This window comes from Pholcus phalangioides, unplaced genomic scaffold (assembly GCF_987345545.1).
Source record: "Pholcus phalangioides strain wild (caught in Gottingen) unplaced genomic scaffold, Ppha-v1.0 ptg000002l_1, whole genome shotgun sequence".
In the NCBI taxonomy this organism is placed as follows: domain Eukaryota; kingdom Metazoa; phylum Arthropoda; class Arachnida; order Araneae; family Pholcidae; genus Pholcus; species Pholcus phalangioides.
The window spans coordinates 13076452-13082451 of NW_028301595.1; positions in this window are offsets into that span (position 1 = coordinate 13076452).

Consider the following 6000-nt stretch of genomic DNA (forward strand, 5'->3'; position numbering starts at 1 on the left):
ATACATGTGTGATAATGACACATCAGTGATTCAGTGATGTATGTCTGATACCGATACACCGCCAATTCGTAATGTATGAATGACACATGTACGCTATTGATATAGTGATGCATACATGCCTGACACTGGCACACGGCAATTAAACGATGCGTGTCTGATACACACGATTTACTGATACACATCTGATACTCGCATACAAGAAATTCATTGACACATGTCTGATACTGGCGATTCAGTGACGCATGTCTGAAACTTGCATACCGCCAATTCAGTGATGCATATCTGATACTTGCATATCGCCCATTCAATGATGCGTGAATGATACTGGCAAACCGGAGACTCAGTGGAACACGTCCGATACTTCAGATGCATTGATGCACGTCTGATACATTCGATTCATTCATGCACGTCTGATACATTCGATTCATTGATGCACGTCTGATAACTACTATTCAGTGATGCACGTCTGATAACTACGATTCAGCGATGCACGTCTGATAACTACGATTCAGTGATGCATTTCTGACATTAGCACTCCAAAGATTCGGTAATGTATTAGTGATGCTAGCACACCTGCGATTCAGTGATGTAATAATGAGACTGGCATGCTGGTGATTCAGTGATGCATGAATGACACTGATACACCGGCGAGTTAGTGATGTGTGAATGACACTGAAGGCCACGCCCAAGAGGGCCCAACATTCGCATCAGTAGAAACGAAAAAAAAAATATATTGATTTAATTTTTTTAGTAATTGTGTCAAAAAAGTGTCCCCTCAATAATGAAAATGTTTATAAAAGCTAAATGTGCTTAAGTAAATCGTCCCACTAATCAGGCCATAAAATTACTTTATTTTAGGCCCAAATATTTTTTGAACCCCCCCCCCCCTCCCACTGAGCCCAATTGGTGTTCACGGTGGTGAACACCAATATATCATAATAAAGAAACAACAAAACATTCAATTTGAAGATATAAAAATGCAGAAAAATATGAAAATAAGAATTCACATTCACAAGAAATTCACTCACAAAAGTGCAAAATATTAAAAAAATTAATGAAATTTCCGAATTACGATGAAAAAATTATGTGTTGTTAACGCCCTGCGCACATGATAAAATAGCGTAACGTCAAGGTAATTGAATGAAAATTGATTTAAAGTAAAGAAAACTGTTCATTCCGTCAAATGAGGCAAAAAATATTTGTAATTCATTTGTAAATGTTTGAAAAACGAAAAAGACTTATTCAGATTTTTTTTTTTAAATTTGAACTTTAAATATATGTATAAGATCGAATCACATTAAAATTTCAACATTTTACCTTATTTTGATGCTGCACAGTTTCCTTCATTCTAAATCAATTTTTATTCAATTACCTATTTTAACATGAATTTATTATGTGAGCCCATGCTAACAAATCTTTTTCTTCCAGAATGTTCGAAAATTTGCAAACAAACAAAATACTGAAGATATTTAAAACATTGCGTCAATAGCATAGCATATATAATCGTATATGTGCACCGAATCTGATCAATTGATCAATGCTAAATAATATTTTTAATGATATCTCTACTAGGGCATAGTTTTTGATGTTTTTTTCTTTTTCGTACCTAACGGGAAGGAATTAGGAAATGCACTATGAGAACTAATGAAAATTCGGAATCGATAAAAAAAATAATTCAGAAATAAACAAGAGAGAATCATTTGAGAATTGACGAAAATTCGGATATGATGAAAATCCAAAATTGATGAAAGAAAAAAATTCAGAACCGATTAAAATCCAAAAATTAACAAAAGAAATAATTGACATTTAATGAGAGAAGTAATTGAGAATGAAACAATTTACCATTAATAAAAATTTTGTGTTAATGGTAATTCTCTCCAAAACTTATAAGAGAAGTAATTGAAAATAAAATGACTTTCAACTCTCATCAGAACTTGATGTTAATGAAAATTAATAATAAATGAGTGAAATAATGTCGTTATTAATTTAAATTTATGAAATATAATGCAATACAGAATTATAAAAACTTTATGAAACAAAAAATTTCAGAATTATTGAAAGTCTTCAATAATTTTAGGACCACTGTTTATTCAGGACGATATCTTGCTTAATTTGCGGAACGAAAACCCTGAATTTCTGGTTCCCGTTTGCCTAACCTTCAAGACTCTACAGCCGAAGAAGATCACATAGCCTGGCAAAAGCGGCCCTAAAGCTAGAAATTCCTTATAGATTTCTAATTTTAAACCCACACAAAGCCAACATAAAACATTTTTCACATTCATCATATTACATAATCCGGAAACTTGCGTCAGAGAAAACCGTCCATACGATACATCATCACATAATCTCGAGTAACTAAACGCGAGAACATTTACCGGCAACACCAGTTTGATACGCGTTAATCAACAGCAATTTTAACCTATATCCAACACAGCATTTTTAATGTCCAAAGTGACAAAATGCAAAACTAGACCATGATAATGTTGTTTAATGGGATATCATCACCATTCCGGAAATGCGTGTAATGTTTCCAGATGAAAATGGACACTCGAAAAATTACGAAATGATTTCCCATTAAAAGACTTTTTCCCCTCTATCTCTCTCTCGCCTCTCAAATGTTGAAAACTCTTTCAGAGAGACTTATTAGAGATTCAAACATATTCAGTTATCACAACACGTTCAGAATCGGAGAGAAAAAAGCGCGGCAAACAAGAAATAAGACTACTTGTAATCTTGTATTTTCTTTATGTTGTAATATCATGAAAGGACATTCGAGGCTATCAAATTGGTAGTTATTCAAATATAATGAGCTTTACATGGCGACAGATATCCTGCTACTGTGTTGTTGATGTTCCGGCCTTTATATAATTTTTTTGGGATGCGTACCACGCTTCAAGTATGAAGATAACACTGCGGTTATATGGAAAAAGTTTCTGGTATGACGTAGATGAGAAGATTGATAGGACCCGACAAATATACATGCTTCTAGTCTAGTTAGTACACTATGGTATAGTGGTCAGAAGGAATGTTGGTCGAGTTACCACCCACGTGCCTAAATGTCCAACATACACATCTAAAAGATCTTATTCCGATGTTAAGGGGGGAAACTCCACTTCGCAATAACTGCAATCGTTTTGCCAAGGTCGATGTTATTTTTAGCTTGAAGCGGAAATTAAAGTTGTTTTTCTTTCTTTTCTCTAAATAGTGTTTAGTAGTTACCCGGCATTTATGTTTCCTAGATTGGATAACGTGTCACTGCCGCCGTCTTCCGATGAACCAAATGTCGCCAGAATCGTATTATTGCATTTCCAGTGTGGTGAGTTATGAGCCGTTGACATTCAGTGTCAGATTGCAATTTGTCTAGAAAGGGGTCCGTTTTGATCTGATGGAATGTTTTTTTTTGTGTTCTTTAAAAGATAAATAATTAAGAGATGGAAAATACTCTTATATCCTAATCCTTCCGCTACCAATGGGACATATACGTCCAGTAGCCATTTTGTTATTTTTTATTTACTCTTTGGACTTTTTTAAGATTTTCGTGATCCGCAGTATAACTGCCACATTGGAAATAAAAGAGTGTTAAGAATCCGGGACATTTAGGTCAAGCAGATCAGGTTTGACGAGATATCTCGTGATTGTCGCTGTAAGGGTTAATATCTTTCACAAAATTGATTTGAACAACAAAAACTTTGTTGTTCATTGCATTTTAGTACTTATTACAATGCCATTGGGGCATATGTGTCCCACTAAAAACACGAATGGGGGGCACACATATGCCCTTCCCCTCCCCAATACCTTCTTCTTTTGAATTTTCATCTTATCTCGACATATTACCAATAATAGTATTTGAATTATTTTGAAGTACTTATTTCCCATTATTTTCTCAGAATAAAAAACTGGTAGTTAAAGGAGTAAGAACACTTCCGTGAAAGAAAAATATTTTCTATAACTTTTTTGGATGTGGTGATAACAAAGCTAATATAATGTTAATTAACATCACTTTTAACCTCCAGAACATGTATTGACCTCCGATATTGTGGTATTTTTCTACGAAGTTGTTGGAATTCGAGTTCAGCACATTGATGAAGTTTTCGTCTACTTCTCCTAATGATTATGGCTATGATAAGCCTTCACTTTTCCTATAATAATAAACTTGATGATTCTCACGTGGTCTACATGTGTTGATTTTTTTTTTTCGGGATACTTACCAGGCTTCCAGTTTGAAGATAACACCACGGGCATGGAAAAGTTGAAGGTATGACGTAGATCTTAAACGTTGAGGAGTAAGATGAAAACGACGACATTTGATACGACTCGACAAATACCCATGCTTCTAGTCTAGTTAGTACGCTATAGTTGTAATGATCAAAAGGAATGTTGGTCGAGTTACCACCCACGTGCCCAAATGTCCAACATAAACATCTAAGGTCTTATTCCGATGTTAAGGGGGAAACTCCACTTCGCAATAATTGCAATCGTTTTGCCAAGGTCTATGTTATTTTTAGTTTGAAGCGGAAATTGAAGTGTTTTTAATGGTGTTTATATAGTATTAGCTAACCGGCATTTATGTTTCCAGATTGGATAACACGTAGTTGCCACCGGCTTCCGATGAACCACCCAGTGCTGCCAGAAGCAGCTTATTGCATTTCAAGAGTGTTGAGTTATGAGCCGTTGACATTATAGTGTGAGAATGCAATTTGTCTAGAAAGTGATCCGTTTTGATGAAATTATTTTTTTGGTCTTCGAGTGATAAATAGTTGAAAGATCGATTTTTCTATAGATTTTTGCTAAATGTTTTAAGCATTTAATCTATATCTATATATATATGTTTTTCTTATTTTTATTTTTGCATTGTTTTTACATTTTTGCATTGTTTTTACATTTTTGCATTGTTTTTACATTTTTGCATTGTTTTTAAATTTTTGCATTGTTTTTAAATTTCTGCATTGTTCTTACATTTTTGCATTGTTTTTATATTTTTTGCACTGTTTTATGTTTTTGCATTTCTCCAGTGTCTGTGTTTTTGCATTTCTCCAGTGTCTGTGTTTTTGCATTTCTCCAGTGTCTGTGTTTTTGCATTTCTTCAGTGACTTTGTGTTTTCACATTTCTTCATTGTGTTCGTGTATTTGCATTGTTTTTGTGTTTTGTACCGACTTTGTAACATTGTTTTTGCTCATTTTTGTTTTTAAATTTTTCATGTTGTAATATTTTGCGTGCATGCGATTCTATGTAATTACATATGATTGTGTATAATAAAGTTTTCTCCTACACGGTCCCGCCCTTCACACTGGCAATAGCTAAAATTTTCTAAAGCTGATACAGCCTGGGCCATGTTCGGTTTGAAAAAAAAAAGAAAGAAAAGTTGAAAGATAGAAAATGTCTTAGAAACACTTAGATACACATAGCACAATAAATACCTAAGCCGACCATATTTCTTTGATAAAAATATGGGAAGCAGAAAATCGGGATCTATAAGAGATATGACAAATTATCATAGAAAAAATTGTCAGAATGCAAGGGTTAACTTGCTAATCATAGCCAAAAGAAAATTTGAAAGGTAAGTGAAGTTACCAACTATCTCTAGAATTGCTGAAAAACCGCCAATGGCGGAAAGTAGGAATCTTCCACAAGACTCAAAGGGTCAAAATCTATAATTTACCAAACAAATATGTGAGATGAGTATGTTTATATTTAACTGAAATTAATTATGATATAAATTTTACTGTGGAAATTATATGACGAAATCATGAAAAAATATTTAATTTTTGATTCCAAACGTTTAAGTGAGTCTCATTGAAAATAAAAGAGAAAACGGGAGATTTTTATAAAAAATTTGGGACGTCCAAAATTACGGAAGTGTCCCATGAAACATAGGTTTCTCTATGGTCACACTATACATGCAAGTTTCTGACCCGCGAGCGACAGAAATACCGCATATCTCGCCCGCGGACTGAAAAGCTTGCGCGCGCGCGCACGCACGCACACACTTGGTCTATAGT